This window comes from Heterocephalus glaber, unplaced genomic scaffold, assembly GCF_053883595.1.
Source record: "Heterocephalus glaber isolate CG9 unplaced genomic scaffold, H.glaber_assembly_v1.0 deba00000281, whole genome shotgun sequence".
Lineage (NCBI taxonomy): Eukaryota > Metazoa > Chordata > Mammalia > Rodentia > Bathyergidae > Heterocephalus > Heterocephalus glaber.
Genome location: NW_028258139.1, coordinates 7,085,882 through 7,106,020, shown reverse-complemented (window position 1 = coordinate 7,106,020; position 20,139 = coordinate 7,085,882). Strand labels below are relative to the sequence as shown.

At 39.9% G+C, this 20,139-nt stretch overlaps 1 long non-coding RNA gene and 1 pseudogene across 1 annotated transcript in view; both read left to right on the top strand.

The window, feature by feature from the left end:
• LOC147830200 (uncharacterized) overlaps positions 1-6,319 on the top strand; it is a 75,029-nt gene extending 68,710 nt beyond the window's left edge. Inside the window, exon 3 of the long non-coding RNA XR_015440386.1 lies at positions 5,445-6,319. This is a non-coding gene — a long non-coding RNA (uncharacterized LOC147830200). The remainder of the gene's footprint in view (positions 1-5,444) is intronic.
• LOC101700599 (pleckstrin homology domain-containing family A member 8-like) lies at positions 995-2,301 on the top strand (annotated as a pseudogene).
• Positions 6,320-20,139: the final 13,820 nt, after the last annotated feature.

Here is a 20,139-nt window from a genome sequence, read left to right as displayed (position 1 = left end):
TCTTGCAAGCAGCTAGTGATACATAGCACCTTTCCCACAGTGGGGAAAATTATTCAGATTGCCTGTCTCTCGTCAGAAATCATGGAAGCCGGTCAGGTATGGTGGTACCCACCTGTAATCCCAGGATTCTAGGAGGGTGAGGCAAGAGGACTGGAAGTTCAAGCCCAGCCTGGTCAAGTTAACGAGTTCTTGTCTCAAAATAAAATATTAAATTTGGGGGAGAGCCTGGGGATGTAGCTGAGTGCCAAGGGCCTGGGTTCAATTACCAGTACCACGGGAAGAAGGAAGGAAGAGGGAGGAGAGGAAGGAGGTATCATGGAGCCAACAGAAAATGACATGACACTTTCAAATGCTTAAATAACTGGCAACTCAGAATTCTATATTCAGGAAAATTCTTCAGGAATGAATGATATATAATAGCAATTTTAGATGAAAAAAAATCTAAGAGAATTTGTTGCCACTGGACTATACCAAAAATTGGCTAAAGGAGGTTCTTGAAATAGAAATGATAAAAGAAGGAATTTTAGAACATTGGAAAGGAAGAAAGAGCAACAGAAGGAGTAAAATATGGGTAAAACAACAGCCTTTTATTCTCTCCCTGAGTTTTCTGAACTATGTTTACAGTTGAAACAAAAACTAGAACACTAGATTATATTGCTCTCAATGTACACAAAATATTTAAAATACTATAAACAAAGGAAGATAAAAGATGGGAGATAAGATTTTTACACTAAAACTGATAAAATATTAAAACCAATAAACCGATGCTTTAGGTTATAGAGATAGAGATGGAGACAAAGGGGGATGGAGCCTTCCCTCACCTCCTTTCTCTCCACCCCTCCCCTTCCCCCTGCTCCTGGGCCAACCATGGATGCTACGACCAGCCCTGGGCACCAGCAGTGGGCATCGGGCTGGTCCACGCTATGGCCCTGCTACCAGTGCTCCTTGCCTCCTGGGCCCAGGGCCAATGAGGAGGCTGTTTGGCTTGGGTACCATGCAGAGGGTACTGTACAAATGCACCAACTATCTGAGCAGTTGGCAGGCTCCATCTCTGTGAGAGAATATTATCCTATGACAATGCTTCTGAAGATGCCCGGAAAGGTTGCAATGTCAGCATCCACATGGCAGTTTGTGAGATGCAAGACAACGTCCACATGAACTCAATAATCCCTGGAGAAGTGTATTTCTACCTGGAGGCCAGAGTGGCTAACAGACAGCAGTGGCTGGTAGCCCTGCGGTCAGCCAAGGCTTCCCTGACAGAGAGTAGGACCCAGAAGGAGAGAGATTTTGCTGAAAACTGGAAAACCAAATATCAGAACTAAGACTCTACTATGACCTTGTTCAATAGGGAGACAAAAAAGTGACCACAAACAGTGTGTCTAATTCTGAGGAGGGAATCAGTGTAGGAACTCTTCTCAAATCAGCCTGGAATACTCTCCTGAACACTTTGGAATAATGTGTGCCGGTTGCCAATACAGCCTTCTCCTCTGAGCTGCTCTGTTGCACTCCCCAGGTTCACTGCAGTTGGCCATTCTCAAGTCAAGCAAGAAGAAATATCCTTTTGCACTGATTCATAATTCACTGGAAAGGCAAGGGGAGTTGAACAGTTGTGAAAATGGATCTTTAAATATGCAATAAATGGTGATGAAGAAACCCTAATGAAAAACAAGAGCTCCTTGTATTTGAAATCTGCAGAGATAGGCCACAACATAACAAGAAAATCCAGATGGTAACAGTCCAAAGTGAAATTATGAAGGAAAATGGAGAGGAATGCCTGAGAAATCATGACAGCAACTTGGCATGGCCTTGATTAGACTGCTCAAGAGGCTCTGCAGAATCCCCCTGGGAAGACACAGAAGTCATGTCAATTTGCTTTCATACCACGAACACCAGGCTTTAGTAACATCGAACTTGTGGAAAACAGTGGCATTCCTACAGAAGCACGCCAGGTATTGTGTTATGCTGTGGTTCCAGTATTAGATGAACTTGTCCCTACAGTGTTTGCTTCTATTCAAATGGATCTTGTTGGAAATATGAAAAGTTTCAAAGTTTTAAATGGAATTTTTGTTCATTTGTTTTTTGAGACAGGGTCTTGCTATGTAGTTCAGGGTGGTCTCAAATTTACTTATATAGCTGGGTGGCCTTGAACTTACAGGGAACCTCTTTCCCCAGCCTCCTGAATGCTGGGATTACTGGCATGCACCACCAAGCCTGACAACTAAATGGATTTTTTTGGACAAAAATGAAAAATGGGGAAAATACAGTCCTAATAGTGCATATGGTAAAATATTACAACAATAGCATGCCTGAGTAGTTAAAAGGGTTTTTGCATTAGTTATGAGGGCAGCTCCATCCTATAGAATTTTGTGGCCACATTAAGCCTTAACAATTTGCAAATGTCAGTGAAAGAACAAACGTCTATACAGAAATGCTGCCACAGAGGAAATGGATGAAGATGTGGTCATCTGCAGGGCTTTCTTTCGGATCTTGGTCACACCGATGGTCACTTAGCCCCTCTGGTAGGAAGGTGCAGCTGGGAGGCAGCAGGGTGTGGCTAACATGGGCATGTAAAAATCTTCTGCAGCAGTCTTTTCCAGGGGTTGAGATGGGGATTTGAGGCCGCAGGGAGGTTGACAGAGACTGGAAGCTGTTGGTGGCCTCTTGGTGAGACTTGGAAATATATTTATATTTTGATAATTTTTCTGTTAATCCAAAATTGTTTTCACATGGATGTGGCTCAAAGGCTACTAGGTCACTTGTAATTGGATATAGGGAATAGATAGAATTAAGGAGGAGAGTATGTAATGAGTGACAGGGAAAGGATGTAGTATCCAATAAATACCTTTGGGAAACATGCTTACCCACCCGGGAAAAAGACTCCTGTCTTCTCTCAAACACAACAGTAGATACTATATGAAATACATTGGTGTATCCCAGCATTTGGGGATGCTGAAGCAGGAGGATTGTAAGTTCGAGCCCAGCCTGGGTAACTTAGTGATTTAGCAAGACTCTACCTCAAAATAAAAAATAAAAAAGGAGGGCTGGGAATGTGGCTCAGTGCAGAGGCTCTGGGTTCAATCCCCAGCACTGGAGAACAATAATGAATCCCCAAACTTCATAAAGTGCTAAAAGAAAATATAGAGAGATTATTTTCATGATTTTTGGTTTGTGAAGAATTACTATGCAAGATACAAAATCCAAACACCAGAGGGGAAGTCATTGACAGATCTGACTAACAAAACCATAACAAAAACCGAAGCCATTCTGATCAGTGGGTGATACTAGAAACAAATCTATCTAACAGAAAAAAGGATATGATCATGATAATTACAGGATTCACATAAATCAAAGGAGCAAAAGAGACAAATAATAGGAGGAACTAGGTCAGGACTCAGGAGGAACCCCCCAAAATATTAATGACCAATAACCATTGCCAAGCTGTTCAACCTCCCTAAAGATTAGGGGAATGTGAGCAAAACATGAGTGAGCGGCCATGTTTCACTGTTTAGATGGGCCAGTGCTGAGGAGGCAGAGATTCTCTCTGGGGTCGGTGAGCCACAGGGAAAGGTGTCTCCATACCCCATTAATGCCAGTTTGGCACAGCTGTTTGGCTGGCATCGGGCAATGGTTGTCAACCATCTGACAGGATGCGGAAGAATTGAAAATGAACATTGTGGTCCACCATTTCCATATCTGAACATAGCTTCCATGGATATTTACAATGAACACAAGATGAATAATAAAATATACTTTGGGTTATTATACAATGAAAGTTGAAAAAAATGTTAATGTCTGTTAAAAGGAGAGGAGAAAACAATTTTTGGTATATGCATATGTGTTGTGAAATATTAGAGGCAATGTGTTCCTATTCCTCCACTGGATGTCTGAAACCTTGGATAGTATTAAACCCTAACGACATCTTCTTTCCCCTATATGTCCTGCAGTGTTGCCACACAGTACCAAGATTAGTCTGTTCTTCCATGTCTTACCCTTGGTGCCCCTCCTTTGTAGGCCTCCTTCTGTGTTTTGGGGGCTAAAATAAAGATGACTTAAACACAAACGCTGTGATATATTAACTGTCAATCTGATAACTGAGATGGCTACTATGTGACTAATGGATGTGTAGTTGTATATGGTGTGGATATTCTAGACAAAGGGATCATTCACATCTGAGACAGGATGAAGCGAGATGCTTGGATGGTGAGAGCTTTCATTGTGCACAACTTAGACTTATGAATTATTTCAGGAATTTTCCATTTAATATTTTCAGACTGCAGTTGATTGTGGGTAACTGAAGCCATGGAAAGTGAAGATGTAATGGGCTCTGCTGACCACAAATACACACATAAAGAAAACTTCCAATATATATTTGGTGAAAGTTTTATCTCAGAAGTAGCAAGGAAAAGATATACATGAAGGATCTGGCAGATCATAGGCAGTCAGTGTATATTTGTTGAATGAAATATGGTACATGTAAATGCATAGAAAGAGTTCTGGAAGGATGCACAGGAAGCGGCCACAGCAGTTAACCCTGCAGGGTAGGATTGGGACTTGGGTGACAGTGAAAAGGGACTTACCCACCACGAAGCTATACTTCTCTAGCACTTAAATTTATACCAATAAAAGAATTTAAACAAAAAATTTAATTATGTGAGAGTTTTAAAAATGTTGTTTCCTTCTTAAAGGAAGTGACTTTATTGCTTCCCACACAGTAAAGATAATCGCTTAGATATGGCAGTGATAGTTGTCTTTCTGATGACTCTTTAGTATCATGGTGGCCACCACTTTTGAGCACAGATTGCTTCCATACTGGGGTTTGGCAAAGAAACCTCAAAGACTGAAGGGGTGAGGATGCTGGGTTCAACTGAGCATCTGAGAAGGACTTTGCTTCATTAGTCATCTCCTCTTCAGTCCTCCATCCACTGCAATCTGGCTTTTGGTCTGATGATCCTTGAAATGGTTTCATTAAGATTTCCCAAAACTATCTTGCTACTGAATGAGATGTGACTTGGTGGTTCTCAAGTCCCTTGACTGCTGAAGCATCATCATTGTCCATCACTCTCCCCTATGTGAAGGTTCCTTAAATTCTATGAAATTATACACTGCTGGCTTTTTCTTCTTCTTTTCTACTTTTTTCAATCTGCTTGTAGTTACTCTCTCTTCTGCTTCTTAGATGTCCCTGATTTTTAGGATTTGTTCTTAGACTGCTTTTTTTTTAGGTACTGAACTTGGGTCCTTGCGCTTGTGAGTCAGGTGGCGGAACCACTGAGCTAAATCCCCGGCCCTAACTTAATCTTTTTTTTTTTGTATCAGAGTTCGAACTCAGGATCTTGCACTTGGGAGGCAGGCGCCGGAACTCAGACTTCTTATTTGCTTTCTAAAGTCCTCCTGCAGAATGCTATGCCTTCTCATGGCTTAAATCCAATCTATGTGCCTTATTCTAGGTCAGACTCCTCCGTGATCCAAACCTGCATGCCTAACTGTACCTGGACATCTCCACATGGCTGTGTCATCAGCATCTCACAGTCAACGTGTTCAGAATCGCACTGATGTTCTCCAAGCCCAGATTTGCTCTCCCTGCTCAAGCTTCAGACTTCACGACAGGCTCCATTCCCTGCCCATTCAGAAACCTGGAAGATTCCATGGATTCTTCCTTTTTATTTGCATCCACACTCCATTGAAGTTTAAGCCCTGCCCACTCCTTGTTTCTGATGTCTCATGAGCCCATTCTATTCTGTGTTCTCTATCCAAAGTCATTGTCTTGTTAGAGTCACATTTCTTGGCCCGGTCCAAGGGAATGGTTTTCTAAATAGGCTCAATGCCTCGTCTTTTTCTTTTAAGATCATTGTATGGCAGTGTCTGATGTTCTGTCTCAAAATCCATTAGTAACTTTCTGTTAAATTTAGGATAAAATACAAAGCTCTTTACCCTCTGGTGTTTACCTTTCCTTCCATCTTGATCTCTAGTCTGTGCCCACACACAGAAATGCTTGTTGTTCTTTTGATAGGCTGTGTTCTCAAGCTACTTTTCTTTTAAGACACTTTTTATTCATTCAAAAGATGTGTATTGAACACTTATTAAAAGCCTGCATGCTATACCATGTTTCTACTCTCATGGCCGTACATTCTAGCCAGGGAGACAGAAAGTAAACATGTGGACATAGAGGATCATATATGTAATGATATATGTCATCAAGAAAACAAGTGGACAATAAAACATCAAGAATCTGGAGTAAGAAGGTGTCCTGTTGTAGCTGGGAGGTCCTGTGATGCTTGACCTGAGGCAAGTCTGTGCAAAGATTCTGGGACAGAACACTCCAAGAAGGAACAAGCAGTGCCAAGTTCCTGTGGCGAGAGCAAACTTGGCATGTTCTAGAGACAGAAAGAAAGCCAGTGGTGCCGAGCATGATGAAGGAAGATGTAACCTCATGATGCTTTTGGGTGTGTGGAAGAAATTCCAACTTATGTTGACTTAAACCATAAGGAAATTGATGATCTGTTTTAGGCAATCTAGAAATGCCGTATCGTCAAGGACCTGGGGAATCCATCTTTCTGCTTTGCTTTGATCTTTCTGGTGATTGCTTCATTATGTGTCCAGAAGCAAATTGAATCTCATGGCTCTTGGGGGTCGAATACAGCTGTGACAAATAGCCATAGGTAGAGGGGGAACTTCTCAAGGTCTCCTCCTGATGAAAACCTTTCCTGAGTTCCTGTAGACTGTCCCCCAAGTGTCCCATGCTCCACTGGGCTGTGTGTTCCTCCTGACTGTGGTCCAAGCTGGCCATCTGTGTTGGCTGGATATGCAGTTGTCAGCTGTAGTGCTCATGGCAGGTTGGGGTGTAGACAGGTATGCTTGTGTAAGAGGGAGGGTAAATATTTTGGTAACTGCAATGGGAAGCATTGGAAGTTTGAACAGATAGTTTGACACTGTCATGACTGTAATAGCTGTAATATTGTCCACCACAGACTGGGTGCGAGTAGCCGAGGAGCTGCACAGGGCATGGTGCTGAGAGGATGGTGCAGAGGAAGGAAGGAAGAGGTGGGCTAGAGGAAGGAAGAGGTGGGCTAGAGGAAGGAAGAGGTGGGCTAGAGGAAGGAAGAGGTGGGCGAGAGGAAGGAAGAGGTGGGCTAGAGGAAGGAAGAGGTGGGCGAGAGGAAGGAAGAGGTGGGCTAGAGGAAGGAAGAGGTGGGCTAGAGGAAGGAAGAGGTGGGCTAGAGGAAGGAAGAGGTGGGCTAGAATGGGAGTAACAGCTGCAGATAGGGTTGGTTTCGGATATGCTGGAGGTGTGTATGGAACTTGCTAATGTAGGGGTAGTAGGATTAGGAAAGAGAAGGAAAAAGAAAAACTAGAGTTTTGCCATGAGCAACTGGCTAGTGATATTCATGAGATGTGGGATATTATGGTGTATATCTAAAATGTCCCCCATATTCTCATGTGTGTCGAAGGTGATTGGATCATGGGAGTGCTCTACCCATCAGTAGTTGAATGTGCTCTTGGAAGGTAGGGCCTGGTTCAAGTTGGGTCACTGGGGGTGTGACTTGGAAGGGTACATTCTTATCTTTGGCTCCTCCCTTCACTCTCTGCTTCCTTGCTGCCATGGATTGAGCACCCTTTCCTCCACCATGCCCCTCTGCCATCCTGTTTCTGTCTTGGAGCCAGCTGACCATCGACTAAAACTGTGAGCCAAAACAAACCTCTCCTCCTTTAAGCCATGGGTGTTGGATATTTTGTCTCAGTGGCCAGAAAGTTTCTAAGACATGGGGATTAGGAGAGAAGTGGGTTTTGAGGGGCAGAGGAGTAGCTCAGTTTTTACCTGGTTGGTTTAAAATTCCTATTAGATATCATCCAAGAGGAATCAGAAGATGATTCCAGATTTGAGTACAGATTTCAGGGGGTGGTGTGGGGCAGGTGAGGCTGGGTGGATGGAATTCAGCAATGACACCTGCAGCCTCAACACTGGGTGAAGAAAGCTGGAGAGATAGAAGAAAGGAGCAAGCCCTGGGACATCCAACACTTTGGAGGCTACAAAGAGAAAGATAGGGGAGCAAAATATACACAAGAGAAGGAGCCAGGAGAAATGAGCAAAAACAGTTCCTCAACAGGGGGCAATCAGCAGTGGTTTCAAATGATGCTGAGAAAGCAAATTCTAGAAAACAAGTCATAGGTCCCTGGGTTGGGAATTTTGAGGCTTGCAAAGCTTTTTCATGGAGAGATAGAGACAAAATTCTTACTGGAATGCACTGGGGGAGAGGGTGAAAGTATAGAGTTGTCTACAGTTTGTAGGCTTCATCAAGGAAGTGGCATCCCTGTGTATCTTAAATTATTTTTCTTGTTGCTGAGACAAAATATCTGACACTGAAAGTTAAAAGAGGAAAGGTTTATTTTGGCTCATAGTTTGTAGAGGGTTCAGTCCATAATTGGCTGGCTCCAAAGCAGGGTGGTATGGCAGAGGGGCATCATAGAGAAGAAATAGTTCATGGGAGGCAGAAAGTAGCAAAATCAGCAAGCAGCAAGTGATGAGCAGGAGCCTTCTTTCTGTTCCTTATATTCTATCCGGGCTTATTGTTAGGGTGGGTAGCACTCACATGCAGGGTGGGGCTTCTCATTTCCCATGCCCAGAATTATTCCAAACCAGTCAGTGGGCCAATTTAGTAATCATACAACCTTGATACTACCATCACACACTTAAACCCAGCATCACATACTCTAGATCCAGCCACCTCTGAAAAGCCCACCTATCACCGCATGAGGCTTTGGAGGGATATCTAGACCAAACCATAACACTGTGGGTAGTGTGGAAAGAAAGATTTATTGTGGAGAGTACCTTGCACAATTGTTGCAGGAGCTCAGGAAGCAATGGTCTGTCTGGAGAGGGATGGTTAGGAAATCAGAGAACAGTCACTAACCAGGGCCAGCAGGGAGCTGTGGAGAGGTATGGACCACTGATGTATGAACCACGATGGTTCTGTGTGCTTTCCTGATGCCCTCTACTTACCTTTGTCTCTGGCACAGTTTCTGGTGATTAGCTGGTGTCCCCAAATATTTGTGGCATTGAATTGAGCCCTGTTTCTTCTGAGCTCATGAACTCTTTGAGGGCAGAGGCTGTGCTTGCTCATATTCATTGAGTGAACGCAGATGGATAGATGGATGGAAGGATGGATAGTTGTGTGAGGGAATGTGTAAAGCCAACACTCTGAATAGAGCCTGAGAGTTATAAACCTTTTTGTACATATTTATTTTCCATTCCTTTTACTTAGGTTAATTGACTATTTGATACTCAGAGTTCTCCTCTTCCTGCAAGTTCTGGGATTCATTGTGCACACTGAGCGAGCACCTTGGCATCTACATATCCTTCATGTCTTAGTCTGTTTTGTGTTGATATAACAAAGTATCTCATCCTGGTAACTTATAAATTTAAGAGGTGTATCACTGGGAGAGTGCCTTTGAAGGTATAACTCCCTCTCTGACTCCTTCTCTCTCTGCTTCCTGATTGTCACAAGGTGAGCAGCTTTACTCCACCATGCCTTTCCACCATGAAATTTCTGCCTTGGAGGGAGTCAGTTATGGACTGAATCTCCTGAACTGTGAGCCAAATTAAACTTCTCTTTTAAGTTGTGGATATGAGATATTGTGTCCTGCAACCAGAAAGTTGATTAACACAACTGCCAAATGTCCACAGCCTAGAAGTTTGGTCCATTGTGTGGCAGAGTTGAGGTTATGGAACCTTTAAAAGGTGATGCATAGGAGATGATAATCAAGTCACAGGGACTCAACCCGCAGTGACAAACCTCTTCCCACCAGGCCCTGGCTCCTAACAGCACATTGAACTAGGAACCCATGACCCAAATACCTTTCACAAACCCCACTTCTTTACACATGAGACTTTTGGTGGACAAACCAAATCTAAACCATGGCACTTTGTGATATTATATTTTTGGTCATTCGTGCTGTCATTGTCTTTCCAAATCATTTTCATGTGAAAGTCCCTGCCAACACTTTTATTGAACTCTTTGGGGGTACACTTTCCCTAATGTGTAGTACTATTAAATGTTCTGGTATTTGAGCTGCACATGTGTGCTAATGTTAAGGAAGTATGAGATATTTGTACTTTGGGCAAATTACAGAGAGACTCATGAAAGGAATAACTTGTAAATTAGCATGCTTAGTGTATATATTTAAGGCAAATAAGGGCAGAGCTGAAAACCTCTCTGCTCTGCTAGGAGAGGAGGTGCATCTTCAGCCTCATCAAATAGGAAAACTCTGCTTGTCTAATACTCTCTAAAGGCTGCTTTTTAGCACCCAGAGTTTCCTGATGTCATGGAGGAAACAAAGGGCCTTTGTGTGACCCTGAGGTGAGGTGCCAGTTTGGCCGGGCAAAGACAAAGGGATATTTAAATCAAGTCTCCAGACATTCACTGAGCCTCAAAATTACTTCTCCAAACTTGCACATTGTGCAACATTGCAGAGCCTCAAATGTCTTTCTGTAACTGGGAACTGGCTCCAGGATGCCTTATGTTGTAACTTTTCTTTTTGTCATGGGGAGGGAGTAGGGAAGGGATTAGTTGCCTTTTTTTCCCCTTCCAGAGAACTGCCAAAATAATTTTGACTCTCCCAGATGAAGTCAGTTTTAAAATTGTGGTTCTCCTGAGGTTCATTTGGAAGAAGACAGAGCGATTCTGAGAAACCAGTGGTGGGGCCTGCCAAGATGCTCCTTGTCCCTGGCTGTGGCTTCTGTTTCCCTGCATTGGGGTCAGCTTGGGAACAAAACTGCAGGCTGTGGGATTGGAGGACCTGGTTCAAATACTTATCTTTGCTCACCTGGGAGCTCAGGACGGTCACTTTCATTTGCTGTTTGGAATCTGAGTAAAATCTAGGATAACTGTTCTGGAGTTTGTCCTAAGTTGGTTATTGATGCCTTTTGTGCTTTGCTTTCTCAGGGGATACCTTCCTTCCACTGAGACACCTGAGAAGGCATGGGCTCAGATTAGTTTTGGAGGTGTTCAGGAATTGGAGCTTGCCATACCTTTGTGCTGTGTCCACCCAGGGTTTGGAGACAGACAGGAGGGGGTCGTGGCAAGGTGCTGGTGAGGATTACTCAGGGGTTATAAGAACCATATGATTTCAGAGCCTCATGATGCTCTTAGTCAGTTGTAAGAGCTGTTAATGGAAAGAGCAGAAGGAATGGAGTCAGACTGACCTGGAGGGCACTGGTCAGGTCAACCAGTGTATGTCAACTTGAGACATCCGCTGTCAGCATCTTTATACCCCTAGGGGCAAGGCAACAATTTTGAAATGGAATTTAGTGTTGTTTGAGAAAGAAGAGTAAGATCCAGCGTCCTTCCTAAACACTACTTTACCACAGTCAGCACGATTGGAGGGCCTGGTTCAAATTCTTGTCCTTGCTCACATTTAGCTTCCAGTTCTGAAATTTAGCTTCCAATTCAGTCACCTGTGAAATGTGGCTGTTGTGCGGAATAACAAGGTCATATGAAAAGCATTGCCTACCACTGTCAGCTGGCTTTAGTAAGTGCATACATCATCATCATTTAATTCAATGCTCTCATTTGAAGCTAAACACACCAGCACCCCACACAGCTGGGTGATTTGCCCAACAGTGCAGTGTTTAGTGGCAGAACTAAGAAATATCATCTCTCCTACCTTTTCTCACTTTGTTTGCTACAATTCAGATATTTTAGTTAAGTCCTCATGAAAGAGTAAAATGAATTTTTTTCTTTTTTCTTTTGTATTAAATTCTTTTATTGGTACATTGTAGGTATACAACGCAATTACATTTCTCATTGGGAATTGTACCTTTACATAATGCATCTTGGTTCTTATTTTTTCCCTATTCCTAGCCCTCCCTTCACGCCCTCCACCCTTCCCTATTTACAAAGACTTTATTTCCATTTTTTCCATTTCTCATCATTTTTCCTTTCCCTTCTTTCCTTTCCCCTGCCCCTCCCACTACCTCTACCCCTTTGGACCTTTTCTTCCTATTTTCCATTATCGATTATTCATTCTAATCATTGGTACATTTTAGGTATACAATATAATGACATTCATCATAAAATGAATTATTTTAATTAAAAGATTTTGGTGATTTTTCTATTCAACATCAAAATAATATGAAGTGAAAATGGGAGGTTTCCTAAATAGGCCTCTGCAGGCTGGAAGCAGTGGTGTGTCTTGCCTGCCCAGATTTGACATCATCTAGATGCTGCTCCTGTGGAAGCCACTCTTAAGCATGGTACAGTCCCTCAGCTGGCTGCTCAGAAAAGGCTGGAAGTCTCTATCCCTGTCCCCAAGATATTCGTGGCCTCTTGGGGAAGGCAGATTAGGGATTAAATCATTCACACATCACATAGTAAACTAGCACAGACTCAGTACATGTCTGATTGTGGCTGAAGCTCAATAAAGGATAGTCATTATTTGAGTGACTGGCATGGGTCACATGGCTATTGGTGTAGAACATGCTGGTTGGTCACCCAAAATACCCTCCATACAATGTGATCTTCCTGGCATGCTAAAGCTGAGTGGGGACATGAAGTTCAGAAATTATGATGAGTAATATCTTAACTGCACACATTAGAGGCTACCAAGAAGAATCTTATTGACAATAGAGGTTAAGAGCAGAGACTCCACAATCAGACTTTCTGAATTTTATCCAGACAGTGCTCTTCCTGCTTATGTTGTTTTGGGAAAGTTACTGATCTTCTCTAAGCTCAATTAGGTCAGTTGTATAATGAGGATAATAATAGCATCTGGTTCAAGGGATGAGATAATACTTGGGAAGTTTCTAGAACTATCATAGGATAAGGAAGTAAATAATGCTAGCCATTGTTATTCATAATTTCTCTTGATCCTTATCCTACCCAGTGAGATAGGCAAGGTTGGTATTATTGCTCTCATTTGGATCACATAACTGGTCCCAGGTCATAAGACCAAAAAGGAAGAGCACAGTCCTGAGTCCTGTTATAGTATATTTTGGTGTATTGGACCTCTAGAGACAGGAAATATTTAGTGTGTAACCTCACTAAGGTGAAATTAAACTCAAAATGTGAGTGTTACATTTCTTGCTCTTCCAGAAACACAAGACCATGCCATTCTTGGGTCATGAATCCCTGCAGTGAGCTCTAATTTCTCCCAAGCTATGTACACATTTTGCTCATCAACTTATCTGTTCCCACCCGACACAGTTATGAAACTAGCAACACAAGTTTCTTCATGAATAAATGGTATTTGTCGTCAAATAAATTTGGGTAACACAGCTACAAGATATCTGTTTAGAAATTCACAATACACATTAGCATACTGTAGGTTAAAAAGTCACGCAGAATTTTGTGGAGCCCAAAATTTCTTTATTTGTCCACAAAACCATATTCAATGTTCTGTCTGTTATTATCCGACCAAAGTATTGCTGAATGGAGTATATTTTGGGAAAACTGTTAGGCTGATTTATCTTATGTGCTAGAATTTGGATACGTATGTTCATCCATCCATCCTCATTCTGTCACAGTAAAACATTTAATGGGCATCAGGTCCTATGCTGGGCACTGGGAATACTATGGTGAGTGAAGGAGGCATAGTTCCTGATATTATGACATTCCTTTTTGTGGACTCTGTAGGCACCAATCGAGTAATCAAATAAAATAAGTGTCCAATTGGAAACAGAGCTAGGAACCATGAAGAAAGCTGTCTTGTTATAATGTTCAACAGAAGACATAGATAGATGCTAGGGACTTGGGAGCAGGTGTTGCTGGGAGAGAAACCCTTTGGGGTGAGAGAAGAGGGTATTCAGACTGGATGTGTTGTTGTAGAAGGGCTGAAAGAAAGCCAGAGTGATGGGCAACGAGGACAAGAACAGCGGCATCTGGGGTGAGGCTCCAGAGAGAGGGGCAGGCTGCATAGACTGTCGTAGGCATGTGAGGGGAAAGCTCCTGGGCAGGCCTTGGCAGTGACGTTGGTACTACACCAGAAACTCCGGCTACAGAAGCAAAAATAAACAAATTGACTCTGTCCAGTGAAAAAGCCTCTGCACAGAAAGGGGATGAAAAGACTACCTACAGATGGGGAAATATATCTGCAAATCATACATCAGATAAGGGTTAATATACAAGATCTATAACAAACTGACAACTCACCATCAGCACAATAAATAACCTGCTTAAAAGGACAGAAAAGACTTGAATAGACATTTCCCCACAAGGAATGTAAACATTATGTACTCCAAACATGCACTCATAAAAGAATACAAAAAAGGTATAAAAATAGCCCATGGATCTTGAACAGCTACTCAATACCACTAATAATCAGGGAAATGCAAATCAATATCATTATGCAATATCTCGTACCTATTAGGATTGTCAGAAAGTAAGAGCTACCAACTGTTGATGAGGATGTAGAGAACAAAGAATCCTGTTCTTTTTAAAAAAATTAATTTTATTGGTACATTTAAGATATACAATACAATGACATTCATCATTGGAAATTTGCACCTTTACATAATCCATCTTGCTTCTGATTTTTTCCCCATTCCCCTGCCCTCCCTTCAACCCCTCCACCTCTCTCTATCTACAAAGACTTGGTTTCCATATTTTCTTTTTCTCATATTAATTCCATTCTCTTCTTTCTTTTCCCCTAATCCTCCCACTTACCATTCCTCTTTGCACCCTTCCAATTTCACATTATCTATTATACCTAACAATCCTGTTCTTTGTATGGTATTGGTAAGAATTTAGATTAGTGTAATCACTACAGAAAATAGTATGGAAATTTCTAAAGAAATTAATAAAATTACCATGTGATCTAGCAGTCTCTCTTTTAGATGTATACCTAAAGGAAATGAAATTACTACCTAGTAAAGACATCTGTACCCCATGTTCATTGCAGCATTATTTATAATAGTCAAGACATGGAAGCAACCTAAATACCAAAAAGTAGATGAATGTTTAAAGAAAATATGGTGTATGAATACAAACACAACTGAATATTTGGCCTTCAAGGAGGAGATACTGCCATTTGCTACAACAAGATGGACCTAGAGAACACCATGCTAAGTAAAATGAGCCAGACCCAGGAAGTAAATATTGTATGGTCTCATTTATATGAAGAATCTTAAAAAATGCCATACGATAGAGAACAAAATAGTGGTTACTAAGGTAGGGGGAAGAAATGTGGTGATGTAGGTCAAAGTAGTAAATAGTAGGATCATATTTTGAACAAATCAAAAGATCTAATGTACAACATGAGGACTATATTTATAATATTGTATTGCATGCAGGGCTTTCCTAAATGTATAGATTACAGCTAATTTTACCATGGGGTGGGGATGAGTAGCTATGAGAGATGATGGCCATATTAATTTGTTCTATTATAGTAACCATTTTATTATATATATTTTCTTATAACATCATTTACGTGTGTATGAAGCATACATTTTTCTTTTTGCCTTGTGCTCCAGTTTTGCTAGGCATATCAGTAAACAAGGGGATGATGCATCAGATATGCTTTTACAATCATTTCTCAGACAAAGAAAAGAATAAATCTTACTGGGAAAGTAGTTAAATGAATGAGGAAAAGAAGTGAATCAAACACTGGAAAAATAAGATGACAGGAATTTGTACAGATCTTTGGATAATAACAATGGTTTTAACTTTCCAATTAAAAGTTATAAATTGGCAGGTTGAATAAAAAAATTCATCTGTATGTTTTCTGCAAGAGACTCACTTCTTCTGAAAAGACATACACAGACAAAGTGAAAGGATGGAAAATGATACTCCAAGCAGGTGGAGCCTGAAAACAAGCAGGAACATACCAATATCCAACAAAGTTGACTTCAAACCAAATTTAGTCAGAAAAGACAGAGAGAGTCACTACATGTTGGGAAAGGGAACAATTCACCAAGAAGAGATATCAATTGTAAACATACATGTACTGAATGTCAGCACACTCATTTTCATAAAACAAATAGTACTTGACATAAAAGGACAGGTAGACACTAATACAATCATAGTAGTGGACTTCAAGCCAACAAGGAAACATGAGAGTTAAACTACACTATAGATCAAATCATTTAACATATATCTACAAAGTGTTTGATCCAATGCCAGATTCTTTTCAGCAGTTCATGGAACTTTCTCCCAAACAGACAATATTTTAGCCATAACACAAGTGTAAAAGAATACAAAAGAATTAAAATCTCATTCATTCTATCAGATCATAATAAAGTGAAACTAGAATTCAACAGCAACAGAAATTACATAAACACATGAAGATTGAATAACACACTCTTGAGTGGTCAGTGGATCACAAAGAAATTGAGAAAAAATTTTAAAATCCTAGAACAAATTGTAACGGAAATATAACATATCAGAATCTGTGGGACACAGTGAATGTAGTTCTAAAAGGAAAGTTTATAGCTATGAGTGTTTACTATAGAAAAATAGTGATTCCAAGTAAATAACCTAATGATACATCTCAAGGTCCTAGCAAAACAGAAACAAACCAAACCCAAAATCAATAGAGAGAAACAATACAAAAAATACAAAAGATTAATGAACCAAAGTTGGTTCTTTAAAAATACAAACAAGATCGATAAACCTGTCGCCAAACAACAAAAGAAAGAGAAGGCCCATATTAATAAAATTAGAAATGAAAAAGGTAAAAATATGACAGACACCACTGAAATCCAGAGGATTATTAGAAATTACTTTGAAAATTTATAATCTAATAAATTAGAGAATCTAGAACAAATGAATAAATTTCTAAACACACAGGCCTTCCAAACTTGAACAAAGTAGATATAAAAATGTAAACAGACCAATAACAAAGAATGAAATTGATGCAGTAATAAAACTCTCTTAACCAGGACCCAGTGGGTTTACTGTTGATTTTTACCAGACTTCTAGAGAAGAACTAACACCAATGCTTCTCAAATTTTTTCATGTAATAGAAAGGGAAGAAATGCTTCCAAATTCATCCTATGAGGCTAGCATTACCCTGATACCAAAACTATGTAAAGACTAAAAAGCAAAACAAAACAAATCCTATAGGTCAATATCTTTAATGAACATAGGTACAAAAAAAATCCCCAATAAGATTTTTGCAAACAGAATTCAACAAGACATTAAAAAGATCAGTCATCAAGTAAGTCTCATTCCAGGGATGCAAGAATGGTTCAAGATACATAAACCAATAAATATAATATACGACATAAATAGAATCAGGATAAAACCCACACTTTATCTCAACAGAGGTAGCAAAAGTCTTTGACAAAAACCAATACCTCTTCATGATAAAAACTCTTGATAGAAATGGCATAGAAGGATCTTACCTGAAACCAGTAAAAGCTGTTGTTAAGGACTGTGTCTAGATGTCCTCCTAAAGTCTCATGCAGTCATAGGTAGGGCTTTTGTAGTAGTGGCTAGATCTAGAGCCTGTGATGCTGGGATGAAGGATGCATGACTACTAGATTAGTCCACTGATTGGTTTGGTGTAGTTCTGGGTAGGATTAAGGGTGCCCCACCTGGATGTGAATGCTATTTGCCCTAAGGGTAGGTAGCCTGGATACAATATAAAAAGACAGAAAGAATGTCTTTCTTGTAGCTTGCTGCCTTCTGTCTTCTGACTGCAATGAACTGTTCCTCTCTGCAGTGCCTCTGTGCCTTGGAGCCAGACAACTATGAACTAAAACCTCTACAAACGATGAACTAAATAAATTTTCCTTCTTTGACATTTTTTTTTTTTTTAGTACCGGGGATCAAACTCGGGTCCTTGTGCTTGCGGGGCAGGTGGTGGCACCACTGAGCTAAATCCCCGGCCCTCCTTTAACTTTGGGTGTCAAGTATTTTGTCTCAGCAATGAGGAAAGTAACTAAAAGCCATATATGACAAACTCACAGCCAAAATCATACTGAGTGGGGGAAAAACTGAAAGCATTTCCTCTAACTATAGGAATGAGACAAGGATGCCCACTCTTACCACTCCTGTGTAATATATTACTTAAAATATTAGCCACAGCAATCAGGTAAGAGAAGGAAATAAAAGAGATAGGAAAGACAGAAGTCAAATCATCCCCATTTGCAAATGATATGATTATTTACATAGAAAAGCCCCCAAAATCCGCCAGCAAACTTCTAGGTATGATAAACAAATTCAGCAAAGTGGCAGGATACAAAATCAACATACCAAAATTAGTAGTGTTCCTGGATGCCAGTAATGAGTCTACTAAAAAAGAAACGAGGAAAGCAACTCTATTCACAATAGCTTAAAAAAATACATAGGAATCAACCTAATCAAAGGGGTAAAAGACCTCTAGAAAATTATAGAACACTGAAGAAAGACATTAAGAATACATTAGAAATTGCAAATACTTCCCTTATTCTTGGATAGGCATAACCAATATTGTTAAAATAGCCATATTACCAAAAATGATCTACAGATTCAATGTAGTTCCTGTTGAAATACCAACAAGATTCTTCACAGAATTAGAGAAAAAATTCTATAATACATATGGATTCCAAAAAGACCCAGAATATTCAAAGCAATTCTGAAAAACAGGGGGAATGCTGGAGGCATTGCAAAACCAGATTTCAAGTTATACTACAAAGCCATAGGAACAAAACCAACATGGTATTGACACAAAACAAGCATATGGACCAATGGAATAGAACAAAAGACACAGAAATGAACCCCCCCCCCCACAACCATATCATTGATGGCCCCCTGGCAAAAGGGTCAAAAATACAAGCTGGAGAAAAGACAGCCACTTTATCAAATGGTGTTGGGAAAAGGGAAATAGGTTGAAGTAGATCCATATCTTTCACTCTGTATTAAAATCAAATCAAAATGGATTAAAGATTTAGATATAAAACCAGAAACTCTGAAAAATAAAATTCTGGAAAATAACATAGCGAAATCACTCGAAGCCATATGGACAGGTAAAAATTTCCTGAATAGGATTACAATAACATGGGAATTCATATCGTTAATTAGTAGATGGGATCACATCAAATTAAAAAGCTTCTGACCAGCAAAGGAAATAATTAATAGAATGAAGACACAAGCTAAACAATGGGAAAATTTTGGTATTTGTAGTTACTCTTCTGATACTTCCATCTAATATCCAGAATCTCTATCTAACATCTAGAATATGTAAAAAACTCAAAAATTAATCCCTAAATAGCAAATGACCAATGAGAAATAGGCAAGAGGACTGAATAGACCCTTATCAGGAGTAAAAACAATCAATATTCAGTATCTTGAGCCACTAGATACTATATTGAGATTCCTTCTCACCCTAGTCAGAATAGATATAATCAAGAATACAAAAAAAAAAAGAATGTTGGTGAGGGATGTGGGGAAAAGCACCCTCCTACATTGTTGGTGGGAATGTAAACTAATACAACCTCTATGGAAATCAGTGTGGAGATTTCTCAAAAAAATAAAAATAGAAATACAATTTGACCCAGCTGTACCACTTCTGATTCCATTCTCTAAAGAATTGAAGACAGTATATTATAACAGTACATGCATATGCATGTTTATAATGGCCAATTCACAAGAGCTAAACTGTAGAAACAGCCTAGATGTCCATCATCATATGTATGGATAAAGAAAATATGATAAATATATATGAATGAAATATTACTTAGTAATAAAGAATTAAATCATATCATTTGCTGGAAAATGGAGAGAACTGATGACCACCATGTTAAGTAAAAGTAGTCAGAGGGAGAGGGTTAAATATTGCATGTTTTCTTGTATATGATAAACCTAAAATATAAATTAATAAATGAATAAAATAAAGGAGAGATAATAGAAAACGAGAAGGCAGACTCTTGGAGATAGCAACAGGAACCAGGGAAGGTGGGGAGAAAGGGAGAGGGATTGAAAATGACAAAGATATGTTACATGCATTTACCAATTCCCCCAAATGAACATCATCATTCTGTAATACAGAAAGAAAATGAATTTCAAAATGAAAAGGGAAGCTAATACTTGGAAAAACATATGATTTTTATAAAGAGATGTTAAATGTTTTAGGAAGTCATATTACATTGAAACGAGCTCACTGATTTTCATAAAAACAAAAGATCAAATTAAAGTTATACATTAAGGGATTAAAAATAAAGTTAGATTT